The sequence below is a fragment of the Peromyscus leucopus genome, chromosome X, assembly GCF_004664715.2.
Source record: "Peromyscus leucopus breed LL Stock chromosome X, UCI_PerLeu_2.1, whole genome shotgun sequence".
Classification (NCBI taxonomy): domain Eukaryota; kingdom Metazoa; phylum Chordata; class Mammalia; order Rodentia; family Cricetidae; genus Peromyscus; species Peromyscus leucopus.
The window spans coordinates 58235155-58255759 of NC_051083.1; the positions used below are offsets into that span (position 1 = coordinate 58235155).

General features: G+C 40.9%; 1 protein-coding gene across 2 annotated transcripts in view; it reads right to left on the minus strand.

Moving 5' to 3' along the window:
* The window catches only part of Ophn1 (oligophrenin 1), a 359638-nt gene that overhangs the window by 183338 nt on the left and 155695 nt on the right, over nt 1-20605 (minus strand). The gene's annotated exons all lie outside the window — the stretch shown is intronic.

Genomic DNA, 20605 nt, shown 5'->3' on the forward strand with positions numbered 1-20605 from the left:
TTAAATAAGGGGAAAAACAGCTAGTAACACAGTAAACCATCAAATAGAACTTGTTTTCCCTTGTGAGCATGTGGTGACTGGGAGCTCTGGCTTATTGCCAGCACCCAACATCACCACATTTTGTCAATCTGAGAAATATTAAAATTCAAACATTAAGTATTTTTTGTACTGAGTGCATATTGCTTTAGCAACACAGTATAGTAAAAAATTATGAAGTCAAGACATCCTATACCAGAGACCATATTTACATACCTCTTATTGATTCTATTCTTTGAAGAACCTAATACATGATCTAATCCTACATTTGGAATGATTTGGGAGTAAGTGACTCATTCAGTCACTTTAGTCCTTGTATTAGTTTAAATGTATTTGGCCCCCATAAGCTCATTGGGAGTGGCACCATTAGGAGGTGTGGCCTTGTTGGAGGAAGTGTGGTCTTGTTGGAGGAGGCTGGATGATACACACCTTTAATCCAGACCTTGAGGCTGGAGTGCACGTCTTTAAACTGGACCACACCTTCTTTTAGAAGTGTGTCACTGTGGGGGCAGACTTTAAGGTCTTTTTCTCAAGCTTCCCTCAGTGTGACTGTCAGTGGACTTCCTGTTGCCTCTGAGTCGAGATGTAGCACTCTCAGCTCCAGCACCATGTCTGCCTGCATGTGGCCATACTCCCCTCCATGGATTGAACCACTGAACTGTAAGAGAACCCCCTCAATCAAATGTTTTCTTTGAGTTGCCATGGTCATGGTGTCTCTTCACAGCAATAGTAACCCTAAGACAATCCAGGATACCTATTTCTCTTAACATACTAAGCATTATCGAAGTCCCAGGAAACAAACTACAATTCACATAAATTCATTTATTAATCAAAACTAGCAGCTAATAATTTAGAATTAACTGTGCTAAGTAATTTAATTTATGCTTCTCTAGTGCAAAGACAAAACTAAGTAGAAGAAGAGAAATAAATCTTTCTAAATAAATAGACCTTGAAGTTGGAAAGACCAAACAGACATTGGTTTAAGTCCTGACCCTGACATTTTGTAGCTTTGTGACCTTGAATAAGTTCTTATCCTCTCAGAGCCTTTGTTACCTCACTGGTAAAATAACAAATATCTTCTTCATGGGATATTGTGAGAATGTAATTTTTCTCACTACACATCACAGCCTGATGTATAGTAAGAACCAAATGAATGTTATCTCCTACACATTCTTCTACTTACACAGTATAAAAATTTTACTTACCCTATATACTAACCACTAGCGATGCATAGTTATAATCACTCAACTAGAACTTAATAAAATTTTCAATTCCATCCCTTAGTCACACTGGAAACATAATCAAGTATGCAGTATCTAAGCACTTGTGACTAGAAGTTACTCTAGTGACAACTCAGGTAAACATTTGATATTTCTTCAGAGAGGGGGCAGATAAAAGAACCTCCAAATTACAATCTAAAGCAAAAGGTCAAATGCTCTTGATTTCTGACCGTTCCTTGTACTTCAACAGCAACACTGAAACCAGATAATGATAACAACAAAGAAACAAGATCATAGAGGCTCTGTTAACCCAAGCAAGATGACGCTTAAGAATTACAGAATGTCACAATGGGGAGTTCAAATGGAAAGGGCACTGGGAAGTTTAAGGTAGACATAACAGTCTCGTTTTGGTTATGAAAGAGAAGAAAAATGCTGCTGCCTTTGTTCTGTGGCACAATTTCTTACCACTGAAGGGTGGCAAAAGAGATGGAAAATAAATAAAACTCTTTCCTAGATCATTTTCTATTCTATGTCATTTACTATGAGGATGGTACTCTCTTCAACTCCGATCCCCAGGATAAAAAGTGTTACTTTCCTACATTTCAGAGATAGAACACCTTGTACAAAGACCTTATCAAGGCATCTACTCTGAGCCAGCTACTTCACAGTTGTGATCACATCTGGTGTTAAGCTAAGTATTTGTGTTTGTGTTTGCTAGAGAGTACATTTGTGCACTACAAGGGACCTCTTCTATAAACAAAGAATGAACACTTGATGAACCAAATTCTCTTGCATTTTTTCTAAATTAGGATATATTTTTCTGGGATATAACACAAAGAAAGTTCTGTTGTGTTGATGGTGGCAAGTGATGTTAAAAACTGTTTACAACCACCAAGGGAACATTTGATACTAGATCTATTAAAGACACATGGATCCTACAATGCAGAAATACATATACAAGTTATTATATATATTAGAGAGAGAGATCCTGAAAAGTATTTCAAATGTACATAGGAAGACATATAAAGTACTTTCATGACAATATTTTTGTGCTCATAAACATGGAAACAGCTGACTATCAATGAATAAGATAAGTTAAAGACGTCAAATACCAGTATGTTCTCTCTTATTTGTGGATCCTCTGAATCTTCACATCTGGAGTAACTTTATCTACTAGGAGAGTAAGAAGGGACCATGGTAGTAGAGCTCTAGAGAGGGGAAGGAGGACGCAGGTGCTGTGAATGGGGAAAGGGGAGCTACCTGAGGAGAGGGGAGGGAGGGCACTACAAAGGGAGAGGAATGGAAAAAGGGAAAGTAACACTAGGGGTGATTGGAATAGCCATGGGGATCATATTCTATTTACTTGAAATTATAGATAAGTATGTTTGTACGTGTGTGTGTGTGTGTGTGTGTGTGTGTGTGTGTGTGTGTGTAAATGAAATTAGACAACTTGGGGTGACAATGCTCCCTGCAAAGCCATGAACCATCAAACAAAAACGTCGGTGCTTCATTTCAGGATGTCGATCAGGGAAGCCAAAGAGACTCCCAAAACAACACAGACTTTACCATTGCCCTTGCTTTCCTCCTCGAAGTTGAATGTAAGACCCTATTGCTCAATACAGCACCAACTTTAGGCACAAGACTTGGAGGAATTCAACTGGAACTGACCTGGAAGTCTCCTCCCTGAGGGCTAGCTCTCATAGTATCAGAAGGAGCTATGCAAGCTGCCCAGAGAAAAAAAGTAATCAATAGCCTTACCCAGCTATGACACCTATGAACCACAGTAATGACCAAAACAGCAAGATATCCCAAGATGTACAATAGTGGAACTTATATCATAGGGCTAACAAATAGCTATCTAATGGGACTTAAGACCTATTCGATAGAATAGAATTCATGTGTGGTACTGTAAACCTAGTCAAGTACTTGTAGCTGGTGAAGCCATGGACCCTAGTGGACAATCTACTATTGCTACTTTCCTAAACTAGTATAATTTCTAAGTGCATTCCAAATACTTATCCTTATATCCATAGATGAGTATAGCTCTCAGCCCTCATCAAAGAAGCTTTTTTTTTTTTTTTTTTTGCAGCATATGGAGACTATTACAGAGATTCACAACTGAACAAAGCAAAGACCAACTGACCATGGAGTACTCAGACCCCAGTTGATACAGCTACAATACAACCCCTCCACTTAAGGTTCAGGAAACTTCACAGAAGAAGGGCTGGAAAGAATGTAAAAGATGGAGGACTACAAGACAGGGAAGTTGAACCCATGAAATCTCAACAATATGGTTTCCTAAGTAAGATCTGAATAATGACATCACCAGTCAACATGCCGATGTGGATGGGAGAAATACCATAAGGCCTACTTCTAGATAAAGAGCAATAAATGGCTGCCGAGAGAGTAAGAGTCTTTTCCAGGGACAAAGACCTTGATACATTATTCAATCCCAAGTGATCAGCCCTAAACCAAATACATATGAACAGCACTAAAGGGACTCAGAAGGTTGTATTTATAAATACAATCTACATTATCACTTTGTTTGACTGGTATTGAGCTGTGTAGAAATTTATTCACATAGCATGGAGTGTTTTATAATAATTCTTTTTTTTATAATACTTCTTTTTTTTTTACTCCAGCATGTATTTGTCACATTCATCCACATAATGGCAAATCCACAACAGCTCTAGTTCATTTGTTCTCCTAAAATTTGCCCCAATATATTCATTCACTCCAATATTCACAGGCATCATCGACCATTTGTGAAACTTCTCGCAGCAACCCCAAAGAGCTAAGCTCAAAGTTGAGTGTGACAGTGTTATAGTATGATGTTCTCCTTTAAGGCATAGTATGCTTACCCCATTGCTAGCTTCAAATAGAGAATACCTTGGCAAGTTAGGCATAATAAATCATTGCAATGATAGCCAGGTCTATGGTAACAGCAATAGAAACTTTTTCTAGATATTCTCTAAGAAAAGGATGGAGGAAGCGGTCACGGGATCCTCACCTAGGAGTTCAGCTATTGCTCTGCCTTGTCCTATTCCAGCAGCAAGTCATCTTGGAATATACAAGCAAAATAGAAAATAGAAAGTTAAATAAAGTAGAAACAGTAAAGACTCCATAATTTAGCTTCCATAAAGTTGTCTTTCATGGTGTGGTGGAACTTTAGGGTGATGAAGCTGTTGGGAGTCACTCAGATTCCTGTAAATCATCTCTTACCTGTGCTGTTAGTAAGAAAACAGAACTCCTTGGTTTGCCAAGCTGGACTTTAATGAAATCATTACTTTGCTGCCATCTGTGCTCTAGCTGAGATAAAGAGAAGGCTGTTTGCATCTCCCCAAGATGAATGAAAACACAGAAAGAAAAAGGTCTCTAAAGTACCAAAAATCTGAATGAATCTTTCTATTTTAATAGCTATGTGCCCTCAAACAAGGTATTTGTTCCCTATGTATCTTGATTTCTTCATCTACAGGCTATAGATAATAATACTTAACAATAACAAATATAACATATAGGAAGTCCCTACTAAACAGTACTTATTATTATAAGGCTTATAAAGTATTTGTTGTTGATTTCTAAATTATTTATGGATTACTGTCACATAACTTAGCTCAGAAACCTTAACAACTTGACTTTCCCTTCTAATGTATTCTAGTGACCACCAGCTCCAAAACATGCAGGAACCTCTCTGAAATGCAAATTCTTAAAAGCTATTGGGGGGGGGCTGCTTCCTTTCACACTCTCCAAGGGGATGCAGTGGCCTAGGAGTGGGAGCCAGCACCAATAACCTTTGGCTTTATTTGCTCAGACTGCTGGCTTCATTTTTTTCTCGATTGTTTGAATTTTCTCAGCCTCATCTACCAGCAGAAGAAGTCCTTTTCTTGAAACTATTTCTATAAACTCTGTTTGAGAAGAAGAAACAGCAAGAAGAGTGACAAACCCAGGTCATGCTGTCAGTGGCCTCTTGCCTGCTATCTATTGAGTAAGAACACACTGCATCATTGCTTCCATGCCAGCTTTAACTCTCAAAGAGGGTTAAATGCATACTCAGATGTCTTAGTCAGAAGATTTGGCCGTGGTCTCACCAGAAATCTAAACAAAGGCCTCATTCAGGACCTGTTCCTCTCTGGCAAAAGAATCCTTAAGAATGAAAACATCATACTGTGGGCAACTCTGACAAGACTCAAAAAATATGAATCAAAGGGGACAAATACTCTCCCTGTCATGTGTATAGAAGGGATCACTGAATCTTTATTCTGCCATCTCTAGTGGACAGTCCAGCATTCTACACTGCAGGATGAAAGACTCATTATGTATGAACAGAGCTAAACTAAGCCTTGCTTGTCATCCTTGATCTTGGGTCAGGGGATGGGGAAGTTACATGGTAGGTGTAAGGGAAATGATGTTAAGAAGTTTTCTTAATCGTGTGACAGCTATGATACACACAGGGGGTTGGGGAAAACTCCAAAATCTGGTATGCAATGGGCCTTCTTAGAAGTAAGAGAGAAAGAATTTAACCAACAAATGCCTAGAGCAAGGTAAATATTGCGGCTCACACCTTTATTACCTGTACTTGAGAGGCTGAGGTAGGAGGAGAGCAAGAAGTTCAAGGGCAACCTAGACTGTACATAAAATACCAAGCCAGCTAGTGAGATACAGCACAATGATGTCTTAGAGAGAGAGAGAGAGAGAGAGAGAGAGAGAGAGAGAGAGAGAGAGAGAGAGAGAGAGAGAGAGAACATAAAGCAGACAGACAAAGTAAATAACTCAGCCTCATAGACAAGAAATTACAGGGAAGAAAGTAAACACCTTTCTTTCTTTCTGTTTCATTAAACAGGGTCTCATGTAGCCCAGGCTGGCCCCAAACTTGCTATATAGAGAAAATGACCTTGAACTTCTGATCCCCTTGCCTCCAACCTCTGAGTGCTAGATTATTGGAATGCACCACCACATTTGGTTTATGTGATGCTGGGAATTGAGCCCAGGGCTTCACTCATGTTCAGCAAGCATTCTACCAACTGAACTACATCCTCACCAAGATAATTCTTGGTATCTCCTAGCTACAGGAGATTAACACATACATTAATCCAATATAAAACACAGTAAAAGAAACACGGGTGAAAACTTGCATTTATTTTACAACTGCCTTTTGTCACTGTAAACGAAGTGATAGTTTATTTTATCCCTTAGTTTATTTTACAGGAAGATTTCACTAATAGTTCCAGACTAATGTAAGGGTACTACAACAATCCTAAACTGGAAAGTGACAGTATGACTATGAAAACATTGTGAGCAACACAGAGGAAAAGGAACATATTTATAGCTTTATCTCACAAAGCTACAATCAAAAGGGATAGAGCGAGCTGTAGTTCAATGGCAGAGCTCTTGCCTAGCATGTGTAAGATTCAATTCCAAGCATAAAGTCAATGAAGAAATAAGAGTTTAATCCTTAGTCAAACTCACCAAATGAAAGAAAAAATTACAATTAATAAAATTAGAGATAAAAGGGCGTATATTACAAGTTCCCATAAAATCCAGACTTATTAGAAAATACTTTGCAAATTTGCATCCTCCAACAAGCTAGAAAACAGGAAGAAACAGATAAATTGCTTGACATGTATGAGAATGTTTTAGAGGTAAACAGCTACTTCCTAATTGAATTTAAGTCCAGATACACAGGAGGAAACACATGCCTGGCACTGCACTAGACATAATTTATGGTTGGAGAGCTAACAGGCCTCAAGAATGAATCTATTAATATTATTTCGTTAAATGTACATAGCATCACACTGCTCTTTAATTCCCAATCTCTCTTCTCCATGAGTAAACTGTGGATGAGTGGGCGGGGGAAGGGGGGAGCAACGGAGGTGGGGGAGTGGGGGATGAGAACATGAGGGAACAGGATGGTCGAGCTGTAGCAGTGACAGACTTGGGGAGCAGTGAGGGAGATACCATGATGGACAGAGATGTCATGGGGATGGGGAGAGGCCAGGCACTGGGGAGGTTAAAGGAATCCACAAGGATAACCCCAGCTTAGACTACTAGCAATAGTAAAGAGGGTGCCTGAATTGCCTTACCCTAGTAATCACATCAGTGAGTGCCCTAACTGTCATCATAGAGCCTTCATCCAGTAACTGATAGAAGCAGATGCAGAAATACACAGCCAAGCACCAGGCTGAGCTCCAGGAGTCCAGTCAAAGAGAGAAGAGGGATTCTATGAGCAAGGGGCATCAAGATCATTATAGGGAAACCTACAGAGACAACCAAAACAAGCTAGTGGGAACTCATGAACTTTAGACCAACAGCTATGGAGCCTGCATGGGACCAGACTAGACCCTCTGCATAAGTGAGACAGTTGTGTAGCTTGGTCTGCTTAAGAGACCCCTGGCAGTAGGTTCAGGATCCATCTCTGGTACATGAGCTGGCTTTTTGGAGCCCACTACCTATAGTGGGACACCTTGCACAGCTTTGATGCAGGAGGAGGCACTTGGATATACCTCTACTGAATGTACCAGGCTCTGAAGACTCCCCATGGGAGACCTTGCCCTGTTGGAAAAGGGAATGGGGGGTAGGTTGGAGGGGGAGGTTGGAGGAATGAGAAGAGGGAGGAGAGGGGATCTGTGATTAATATGTAAAATGAATTTAAAAATTCCTTAATAAAAATAAATAAATAAATTCCCATCACTCATAATTTAAAGCAGTTTTCAGACCTCATCAGAGAAGTTTCCTTGTTCAGTGGATGGTGGTTACCACAGAAATTCACAACTTGTAAAACTGCAGAGATTACATGTCAGTGGAGGGCTCACCCACAAATGAAACATCTATAATCATGTCCTCCTCCCCAAGGCTAAGGGAGCATCACAAATGAGGGAGGAGAAAGAGCCAGCCATCAGAGAGGACAAGAGTTAAACGGTGTCTTCTGGGTATAACAGGGTCATTGCATTCATGAACTCACAGCATCTGTGGCGGCATGCACCAGACCTGAACAAGATCAAGCCAGTCAACATTCTAGCATGGAATTGGAAGGTGTTCATGTGACCTACCCCAACCTAGGAGCTATAAACAGTTGATGGCTTTTAGGGGAGGGAGAGTCAGTTTTCTTTAAGGGTATGGTTTCTGGTAGGTCTACTATATTAGAATATAGTAGTGGGTGGCTTCCATACCAAGGAGAATATAAACAGTATAAATTGGCATTGATAGGTTATTAAATTTTAAACAGGAAGATATGAAGTTGGGAGGTAGGAATGTGCTGGCTAGTGTTTTGTCAAGTTGGCACAAGCTAGGGTAATTTGGGAAATGACTCATGGAGAAAATACCCCACTAGGTGGACAAGCCTGATATGACCAATGGTAATCATACAACAGAGGTTACTGTATGACCTCCAAAATGACTGACCTAGTAGTCTTGACAACAATAAACAGACTACTGTGATAGTGTTGTGAGTGCACTACATACATCAGAAACATAGATTAACATATTTGTGTCCTTCCACAATGTCAGAATTTATTGGACAACAACAAATGTACAAGTTACAGCATTTCAATGGCAGCAATTTGCTTTCTGTGATTGCTATGCTGAGGCCAATTTTTATTCTATTCTCAATTATTAACATTAACGTTCAGATTACACCTTACTTTCCACAATAAATATAGCTGTATCTGTATCTATATATGTATATACATACACACACATATAAAAAACAGAATTACAGAATGAGTGTAAAGTTTTAAAGAGGTAAAGAGTTTTACAAGTTTTAAAACAGCCTAAGAAGGAAATCCAGGAAATTTATTGGAATGAAAGTCTTTGTATTGATGAGATAATGAATGGAACCAAGCCACAGAAGACGAGAACTGCTGTGGGGGCAGGCTGCTTGTTGTTAGCCTTAGAATCAGGCGGTAGTATCAAAGATGAGCTATATAGTTGGGTACAGAAACCCTGAATTCTATTCCAAGCAATGCCACTCCTGGTTGAGTGACTTTAGATACTATACCACAATGAACTTTAGTGTCTTCATCTTTTAATAGGGAACAACAGCCTCTAATTCCCAGGGTCATTCAAAGTTTTGATAACTGAGAACTCACATGCACGCATGTGCATGTGCATGTGGGGGGAGGGGAGGCATTACACTGAGGCAGGACAAAAAGTCAGGGAAAATTAATGAGACATAAGATGGAAAAGAAGCCTGTCACCCCAGGATCCCAGGATCTAGTCTTTCATACTGACTCAGAGTCAAGAAACTTCAACACAACTTACAAACTAAAAATTATCTGTAGAAATAATGTTTGTTTTTCTAAAGACATCTCCAATGTGAATCTTAAAAACAATAAATAAATGGTTCTTACTTAGAGCTAGAATGTTTTTAAACTTGTTTTACCGTGTTATCCATCCTCTCTTATCTCTAATACTAGGTAGTATACTTCAAAAAATGACTTATTTCATTGACAAAACGAAGTTCTCTAAGAAACATAAATGCGCTAGCTAAAATACTTTTACTTAACTTTCAAACTTTACATAAGCTTTGCCTAATCTTGTTGTAAATCATATTCTTTGAGTAATGTAACCTTATTTTTTATTAAAATATATTTATATCTCCCTTTCCCACCCCTTTCCTTCCTCCAACTTCTCCCAAAATCACATAAATAGCCAATATAAGGAAATCTAAGCATGACAGTTTCTGGAGAAGCCCAGAGATCATATCCTATTTTATTCCTATATATTTCTATATAAATACTTTAAAATTTACTAATGTTGATTTATAATTATTCATCCTGAAATCCTTTTCCAAAACATAGTCAAAAAATCTATTTTTACCTGAATAGAAGTCCCTAAGTGGGAAGGGACCGCCTCAGGACGCTGGTGGTAGGTAGCACGGGCTCTGTTTCTGTCACTGGTGATAGTACCTAGCAACGACTGGTAAAGTCACAAACCAAGCTAGCAACAGAGTTTTGTGTATTCAGCTTTAGCCTAATTAGGACACATATTATACTACCAAGAATTTTTACAAGGCAGGCAGGCCTGGTGGTAGAGACCTGTAATTCCAGCTACTCTAGAGGCTAAGGCTGGGGGCTGGGGGTGGGATCACAAGTTTTAATCTTGCTTATTGCTTAGACTCCAGAGTGAGTTCAAGGACAGCAATTTATTGAGACACTGTCTCAAAACAAAAACATTTAAAGGGCAATATAGTTCATGGGGTAGAGCATTTGCCCAGCATACACAAGATCCTCAGTTCTATCCCCAGGAATACAAAAAGGGGGATCATTACAACAGAGTATCTATAAAATTTAAGGAAACTTTATATGGTCTCATAAGACGTAAGAAAATACTCAAGACAAAACTGGATAGGATCAGACCTCACTAGGAACATGGCAATATAACTCTCTGGGTAGAAGTGAAGTCTGATTGTTTGCCTTGGAAGTTTATACTCACTAAATAAGAAGGACTTATCTCTCCAGAGATAACCAGCACACAGTTTGCAGAAAGAGGGGGATACAGTAAGATATAGATGAGCTTCACAGGGCCTGCCTGGCTCAGTGGGAACTGCCCAAGCATAATCAGACTATATGAAGGCCCAGCATAGAGATCTGATGCTTCGTACTAACATTTCCTACATCAGACAGTCCCTATGCGGGGGGGGGGGGGGGGGGGGGAGTTGACTATAGAAGAAGGTTGGGACAAATGATGAGTGTGTAAGGCCTTTCAAGGTTGATACACCTGCAGAATGTTATTAATTTGACAGAAGCTTCAAGGTCAGGGATACACCACGTGTTTTGAGAAAATAGCTAAATCAAAGGTCCACCCCTGAAGCAGCCCACTGGGCAGCCTCTAAAAGCTTGGAGAAAGACCCTTTCACCTGCAGTATTGTCTACTGTGAAAGCTTCACACCATGCTAACTACAGAGAAACAATTGAAGGAACTGTCTGTTATCACAGAGCAGATATGGAGGGGTGACTCTGGAACTAGAAGGCAATAAAAAGAAAGCACAGAACAGTAAACTAATAACTTCATCTTCTGCCCCTTAGTTAAGTGCAACTTCCTCTACCCTAAACTTCATTATTGGGAAAATTCCAGGTAGTCTATTTGAGACATAACGCTAACACTGAGTTGATCTTTGTAGTGGTCCAGGCTAGCCCTACTGATAAACAGGGGTCTTTAAGATTGGAAAAAGTCTGGTGGGTGTTTTAACCCTTCAGAGTCTCAGTCTGTTTACTAGGATAATAAATTTTAAGTCCTACTTTAAGTCTGCTGTGGAAAGAAAGTTGTCTATAAAAGTATCAAACTAGTAAGCCTGCTACACACAAAACACACCACCAAATTTCCCCTTCTGTATGATAAGTGGTCAACCACGACAGCATATCCTTACTTTCCTTTTGCTGGTCTTATCCAGGCTTGAAAGCAAGTCAGATACATGGGTTTCAAAACACATGACCATTTCAACCCTTTTCAGTGCCATATAACTGTCATGTAATTTAAAAAAAAGACAATTATTTTTCTATCACATTTGTAATTTCAAAGCTTCTTGTGTCTTTTACATATACTTTCCCCCCAAGTAGTATTAACACTAATTAAATGCCAGATGAAACTAGTAGAACACAGTATTTCTGGACTATCCAGACTACTCACTATGCTTGAATGCTCATATCAACTTCAGTCATGATATCAAGAAGTAAGAGTACATCCACTAATTGTTTTGCCCTTTCTTCTCCTTTTCATTTTCCATTTTATGTGGGAGGGGTGGTCATAGAGCCCAGAGCCTCACATATGCGAGTCAACTACTATACTACTGAGCTATAATCCCAACATCACATTTCATAGCCTTTATATCTCAATGACCTTGAAGATTCTTACTGACCTGACAATAAATCTCTTTCCTGCTACTTTCATATTCTTTATCCAAACTGATTGCCAATAATAACCACTGTAAAGTGTATTCTTATTCCAAAAATTAGGACTGGATGTTTGGTTAAGATGATACATTTTAACTTATAAAGGAAAGAGCATTTTGGCTACATGCTGGGAATAGTTTTGCACACTAGCCTGAAAAAAAATAAACTGAAAGTATTCATATCCCTTTTTTATATATTTAGTAATAAAGGAGATCCAGGGATAGTGAAACTGAATTTAGCTGGTATACCACTGTGCAACGGGCCTTTCAATGACGATGAACAGGGTCTATGTATAAACTTTCCAATAAAATAGCTACTAGCCTCCTGTGACAACTAAATATTTAAAATGAGGCTAACAACATGGAAGACTTGAGACTTAAAATGTCTGGTGCTATCATAAGGGTAAGTCAAAAAGGGTGCAGTTGCACATACCTATAAGGCCAGCACTCAAGAGTCTAAGGCAGGAGAATCAAGAGTAAGAGGCCAGCCGAGAGTCTTGCCTACACTACATAGTGTAGTAGGAATCTTAAAGGTTCTTATTAATAAAATCAAACCTGAGGCGAGTTATTGGGGTCCATGCTGGTAGATCAGAGAGACAGGACAAGCCACAGCTATCTCACCTCGCCGGATCCTCAGCTGGTCTTGTCTCCTCAGACTGGAGGCCTCTGAGTCCTCATCCGGAATAGGTCTCAGCTGAATTACTGCTCAAAAGCCTGAATGCTTAACCAGCCAAAATCTCTAACCAGCCAGATGCCTCTAGTTTCTGGTCCTCACGCCTTATATATCTTTTTGTTTTCTACCACCACTCCCTGGGATTAAAGGCTGGCTTTCTGGGATTAAAGGCGTGTCACCATGCTTGGCTATTTCCAATGTGGCCTTGAACTCACAGAGATCCAGAGGGATTTCTATCTCTGGAATGCTAGGATTAAAGGTGTGAGTGCCACCATTTTCTAGCCTTTGTATCTAGTGGCTGTCTGTTCTCTGACCCCAGACAAATTTATTAAGGTACACAATATTTTGGAAAACACAATACCACCACATCTCCTCTCTTTTTGTCTAAAATTAAAAAAAGCTTATAACTAATACAAGAAAAAACTATCCAATAAGTATATACAATATATACAGCCAAAAATTACATTAATGATGTCTAGTCCATTAACATTTGACAGATTCAGATAAAAACTCCATTATATATATTAACAATGTCCAGTCCAGTAACGTCTGATAAACTCAGACCAAAAAATTTTCATTACTTATCTTATTTAAAAGAAGTAGTTCCTTTTTAAAAGTAGATTACATAATCTCCCTATCTTATCATATCCATATTTTCTCTTTTTTCTTTTCATAATAGATTCAGTAGTCTACCTTTTGTTATTTTTATATCTTCCCCTTTTTCTTCAGTGTAGATTCAATGATCTACCTATTTATCCTATTATTTCTTTATCTTTTTTCTCAGAGTAGATTCGATGATCTATCTCATATATATATTCTCTTTTTCTTTTTGCTTTCTAGGGGTGAAGATATCTTTAGGGAATCTTGAAAAGAAAAGTTTTGGGTTAATCATCAAGTCCTGTATCATTTGTCCAGTCTCTGCATAATAGGAAAGTTCAGGGCTTGTTTCAAGTCCTTGTTCAAGTAGTCTGTCAGGCTGGATCATCTCAGCTAGTCCTCTCGAAATTGTTCTGACCAGTTTGTAGTCCAAAGTCAATTTTTCCATGGTGTTAATCGGCTTAATGGCTTTATCATAGTCCATGTGGAATCATCGTTGTAGAATCCTGTCATCTTTTTGAAGATTTCAAAGTCAAAGTCACTGTTAGGCATGGTCATGGTTTCCTGCAGACTTTTTTTTTTTTTTTTTTTTTTTTGCCTCCTCTGTGGTTTGGAGCAATCACAGTCTGATAAATGTATGTCTCTAGGAACCATGAACATTCTACCCTAGAACAGAAAATCTTCACAACAATTTCTCCCCACCAAAATTTGTCTTGCCAAAATTTTCCAAACTGACCTTTGCCGATGCTTTCTTGTAACACGATGGTCCTGGCAATTCTTCTCTGAACCAGCAGCAGTAAACCTTTCGTTCCAGGTAGCAGCATCACTGCAGTCACCAACACGATGAGAAGGAGTTGGCAACGTGGAGCAGTAACCACTGCTTCCATGGTCCCACCACTGTTTGTGGCTCAGTCTGGGCCAAAGCTTCTCCCAAGCCTCCTAGGCCTGCTCAAACTCCAGATCCTACTGCCTCTGTCTCCTTCAGCAAATCCTACCGGTGTGTGCCACCACAACCGCCTGAGTGTAGCTTGGGTCTGAGCTGGGGTTCACAAGGCCACAGGCAAACAGCTTTTTCATGAATTCGTAACACGAACGTTGGGCGCCAGATGTAGTAGGAATCTTAAAGGTTCTTATTAATAAAATCAAACCTGAGGCGAGTTATTGGGGTCCATGCTGGTAGATCAGAGAGACAGGACAAGCCACAGCTATCTCACCTCGCCGGATCCTCAGCTGGTCTTGTCTCCTCAGACTGGAGGCCTCTGAGTCCTCATCCGGAATAGGTCTCAGCTGAATTACTGCTCAAAAGCCTGAATGCTTAACCAGCCAAAATCTCTAACCAGCCAGATGCCTCTAGTTTCTGGTCCTCACGCCTTATATATCTTTTTGTTTTCTACCACCACTCCCTGGGATTAAAGGCTGGCTTTCTGGGATTAAAGGCGTGTCACCATGCTTGGCTATTTCCAATGTGGCCTTGAACTCACAGAGATCCAGAGGGATTTCTATCTCTGGAATGCTAGGATTAAAGGTGTGAGTGCCACCATTTTCTAGCCTTTGTATCTAGTGGCTGTCTGTTCTCTGACCCCAGACAAATTTATTAAGGTACACAATATTTTGGAAAACACAATACCACCACAACATAGAGAGACTTTAACTTAAACACACACACACACACACACACACACACACACACACACACACAATGTAAAATTGATGGACGGCACAGATCTAGACAGCATAGCTTAATAGAAGGATGTGGTTGGGCATGATAGTGTACACCTGTAATTCCAACATTAGGGAGGCTGAAAAAAAAAAACAGAAAGATATACCAGGCCAGCTTGGTCTTCACAATGAGATCCTATCTTGAAAAGGATTAAAAATGAAGCTAAAAAGATCCTCATATCTCAATCCAGGCCATTGATACTAACTCTATAACTTTTATCATTTTATTTGTCTTGTATAAGTTTCATTTACCTCACTGCCAGACGCCCCCAGGATTGCTGTGGTTAAAAGAAGATTGCAAAGCCCTTAGCCCAGTGATGGCTATTATTTCTATGACTCTCATTTTCCAAATGGAGCAACTGAAGTCCTAAAAGGAAACAAATGTTTCCAGGGTTTAAGATTTCTATATATGAACCTGGGGAGACACAAACGTAACATTCTGTCTACCCTCTCACTCCTCTCTCACAGGCAAAATACAGTAACTTCATGTCAACAACTTCAATGGGCAACTTATTCCAGCATCACTTCAAATGTCTAACGTTCAAAGTTTAACATATTCACTTTATGATGTAACTTCGATATGGCTGATACTTGAGATACAATTATCTTCAGCTGTGGGCCTCTGGTACCAAATAACAAATACACTTCTCGAAACAAAATGCAGGTATGGGCATAAGACAGGCATCTCAATTCTAGAAGATAGAAATGTACAAGAAGGAAGCAGTGATTATCAGACAAATCAAACTCCATGTGATCTTAAGGTTTCAGAATAATCCTCTCTGGCTGAGTGCCATGGTTTCTACCTCCGAAGAAGGAAATATTACTGTTATCTTGGCTGGTTGGCCCCAAACACTGTTCATTGTGATACTTCCTGTGGAGGAGGAGGAGGAGAGGAGACTCACTATGCCTTCTGCAGTGGCCCATCTCTGGAAGCATGGGGTAGGGGCATCCTAGTGTTGAACTACCACAAAGTCAGATCTTTAAACTGAGAAGGAACTATCCCTGTCCCTAGGGCCTGTAATGGGAGTAGGAATCCTAGTGGTTTGGGATTATCGTTAATACACTTTCTCATTTCTTGAAAAATAGCACATTTTGCAAAACTCAACCCATTCTAATTTCTATTTCCTATAGTCTCAGGTGGTAGTGGTAGTGTAATCTCATCTATGTAGCCTTGCGTTGAGACAATGTGTTAGGTCCTCGACTCTTGCCATGGGAATATTTTTTAAAAGATTTCTTTTTATCGTTTTAAAATTATATATACTGTGTGTGATGTATGACTGGGGGGGGGGGTATGTGCACATGAGTGAAGGTCTCAACTGAGTTCAGATGAGGGTATTCTCTTCCCTGGAGCAAGAGTTACAGGCAACTTTGAGTGGCCCAATGTAGGTGTTAGGAACCCAACCCCACCCCACAAAACAATACCCAAGCTCTTAACCACTGAGTCATCTCCAGTTCCAGCCATACTAATCTTCTCAACTTCTCTTCAGAACCTGCTTTCTTGTTCTTTGCAATGTGAATACATACACTGAACCAATTATTTTAAAGTTTTGGTTCATTTTTGTTTAAAAAGTACTTATTTAGATTTTCCAGGCCTGAGCGGCAGAAGACACAGATCACTTCCCACCCCCCAGACCAGAAGCTGTTCAGCACTTTCCAGGTCTGAGTGGCTGAGGGCACAGATGGCAGGAGCCTGACTGGCACCTTTATGCCAGGCATCAGTCACTATCTAAACAAGTCCATGATTTCTAGGCCCGGGCACACAAGAGATAAAAAGCAACGTATCAGTGCCATGCCTTGCAGCTGGGGCAGGCAGTACTCAACCAAGTGCCGCCTGTGACTCAACCAGGAACCCATCAGGTGTCAGGGGACCCTTATGGTAAGCAAGTACAGGGTGGGGAAATGAAAGAGAGAGAGGGGCAGAATGGTTCATGGGCTGGGAAGAGAGGCAGATCTGAAGAGGTGAGAGCGGTGAGGAACAAGCTGACATGAATGGCCTGCTTGGCATCTGAGTCCAAGGTGATATCCAGGCCTGGGCTATTGCCACAGAGGCTTGTGGTCTGTACTGCCACCTGGGTCCATGATGGTGTGCAGGGGCCATACTGCCACAGGGGCCATGCAGATATGAGTGGCCTGCGCTCTCACCCAGGGCCATGGTGTAATCTGGGCCAGGGCTGCTTCCCGGGGCTGTGTCTGGGTCCCTGGCCCTAACGCAGCCAGGGTCTGAGTTGATGTTTATGGCTCCTGTTACCACTAAGGGCCATGCAGATGACCCGGTTTGGTCAGCCATATGAGACCATCTCAGTGTCCAAGGGCTATGCTGCTGCCAGGACCATATTGATCTGGGTAGCCTGTGTAGGCACCCGGGCCCATGCAGATGTCTGGGTCATGCAGATGTCGGGCCCAAGCTGCTACTGAGGATCATGTGGGTCCATGGTCCTGTTGCAGCTGGGGTCCTTGATGATGTCCTTGGCCCGTGTTAACATGGGGTCATAGGACTCATGCCTGTGGAAATCTGAGGGCTGAGCTGGGCTAGCCTTGCCCTTCACTGTGCCTGAGATAGCTGTCCCTACCCCTAGCTGGATAACTGCAGCAGGAGAGGTGATCCTGCCCATTGGGGGAGAGCTGGCCCCCACATGCAGGAAAGATGACCCCACCCCTCACCACAGGATCGCCCACTAGAGCTGACCCTGTTATCTGGGATGCAGGTGGGTCAGCCCTGAAGGCATGAGAGCAGCAGAGCTGACCCTCCCCCTTCTCTGCCATGTGGTGTCATGAGTGACTAAAGATGCCCTCCCGCCTCGCCCTTTGCTACGTTCAGCAGACAAAAGAGCTGGTCCTGGGGTCGCTAGAATGAGAGAACTAGCCCTGCCCCTCACCAGCTATAGAACTGGAAAGCAGGCCCTGTACCCCACCTGGACAGCGCACTAGAGCTGACCCTGTGGTTGGGAGTGCAGGTGAGCCAGCCTTGAGGGTGTGAGAGCAAAAGAGCTGACCCACTCCCAACCCCCGCCGCCTTGTAAGCCTCCTACAGCAATCAGGAGAGAGGGCCCTGCAGCTTGCCTGGGAAAAACAGTAGAGCTGAGTCTGGTGGTGTGTGCCTAGGTGACCCAAATCTGAGAGCCCCAGAGCAGGAGACCTGGCCCCTCTCCTTGCTGCAAGCTGCATTGGGTGAGCTAGCCAGGGCAGTGCTGGAGAGCTTCCCCAGGTAGTTACCATGAGGGAAAGCTGGCAGGCTCACCAACCCAGCTACCACCCAGGCCCAGAACTGGGGCTATGAGTTAACCCACCTCACATCCACCTCATTCATCTATGAACTTGTGGGGCATGGGATGAACCTACAGATCCAAAACAGCAGGATCTGCATGACACAGGACAACAGGATATTCAAGAAGAGCCCCAGGGAGAGCTCACTGTTGGTAGTGAAGCAGAAGCCAGAGGCCTCGAGCCAGACCAATTATCTAAGAGGAGTTCCAGTCACACCTATGATTCTTCTCAATGAACACTTACAAGTAAAGATGAACGGATGAAAGGATAAACTGTTATTCAACGGGCCACACTACAGTTTCCGAGACGAGATTCTTCTCCTTTTTCTTTCTTTCTTTCTTCTTCTTCTTCTTCTTTTTTTTTTTTTTTTTTTTTTTTTTTTTTTTTTTTTTTTTTTGTTTGTTTGGTTTGGTTTGGTTTGGTTTTTGGTCTTTCTTTAAATTTTAAATTTTGTTTTGTTTTGGGGGGTGTTATATGGGCAGAGGGTGGCTGTAAGAGGACAGGGAGATAAGTGGGATCTGGATGCATTATGTGAAATCCACAAAGAATCAATAAAAGTTAAAAATAAGTAAGTCCATCATCAATTTTTCTCTTGAATTTTACTACTGGCAGGCAGAAGAAAACTACTGCTTCTTACATAGTCTGCTTAAAATTCTCCTCAGCTCAATCCCCATCAAAATCCCAACACAATTCTTTACAGACCTCAAAAGAACAATACTCAACTTCATATGGAAAAAGAAAAAAAAAAACAGGATAGCTAAAACAGTCCTGTACAATAAAACCACTTCGGGAAGTTTCACCATCCCAGATTACTACAGAGCTATAGTACTAACAACTGCATGGTATTGGCATAAAAACAGACAGGTGGACTAATGGAATTGAATCAAAGACCCAGACATAAATCCACATAATTATGGACAATTTTTGAATAAAGAAGCCATAAATTCATACTGGAAAAAAAAAGAAAGCATCTTCAACAAATGGTGCTGGTCAAACTGGATGTCTGCATGTAGAAGTATGCAAATAGATCCAGATTGATGACCTTAATGCCCACATTTCTCACAACACTACATAACTGACAATATATAATCTAAGACAGTAGAAGTTTTCTCTATCCCTCTCATTGATTGCTGAATCCTCTCCAGATAACAAGCCATTCCACAGCACCCTCCACTTTCCCCGGTATGTTCCTCAAAACTCCTCTGGACCACCAAGCATTTGGTTCTAGTGGTGCCTTCAGGTTAACATAAAGTTATATGCTGCATAATGACATTTGACATTTTCCAACAAGAGACTGCATACACGAGAGCGGCCTCAAAGGATTATTAATAGAACTGGGTGTGGGGAGACAAGTCTGCAAGCTCAGCAGTCGGGAACCTAAGAAAGGAAGATCAGCGATTTGAGTCCATCCTGAGCAACACTGACATTTTGTCTGAAAAGGGTAAAGAAAACACAGGGGAAGGAGGAAGTTACAGAAAAGAAGGAGAGTAAGTGGAGGAAGAGAGGAGAAAGGGAAAGGGGAGAGAGAAGGACATTATAAAAGAGTAGAAAAATTTCTGCCACGCCCATGACATTATAGCCATAATAGCATCAGGCATCAATTATATGTCTGTGATGCTGTGTACTGAGCTATCAATAACACAAAAAATTAGCACATCCAATTATATGCCTAATATATGATAAGAAAAATAACTATGTTACTAGAATACATATTTACTACACCATACCTTTATTGTTATTTTCGAGTATAAGCCTTGGAAAACACTTACTGTTAAATAGTATGTGATGTCATGCTGGTGGAGCCTCAAATACCTCCTGCTCTACTGAATTTCCTAACTGTATCAAAAACTACAGTGAGTGATCTGTACCATCTATTTTTGTATTCTCTATGATGCTCACATAATGATAAAATCAGCTAACGACGCATTTCTCAGAATGTATCCCCATTGTTACATGGTACATTACTCTTACTAGTTATAGCAGCAGCACACTTCCTATTACTAATTTCTGTATTATTTGAGAGATTGAGAGAGAGAGAGAGAGACAGAGACAGAGACAGAGACAGAGACAGGGAGAGACAGAGGGGGGAATTTATTCTAAGGTGCTGGCTCTTTTGATTATGGAGGTTAAGAAGTTTCATGATCTGCTACATGGAAACTGTAAGAAATACCAATACGATAGTAAGAAGTTTTAATAGCCTGAGAGTTATTG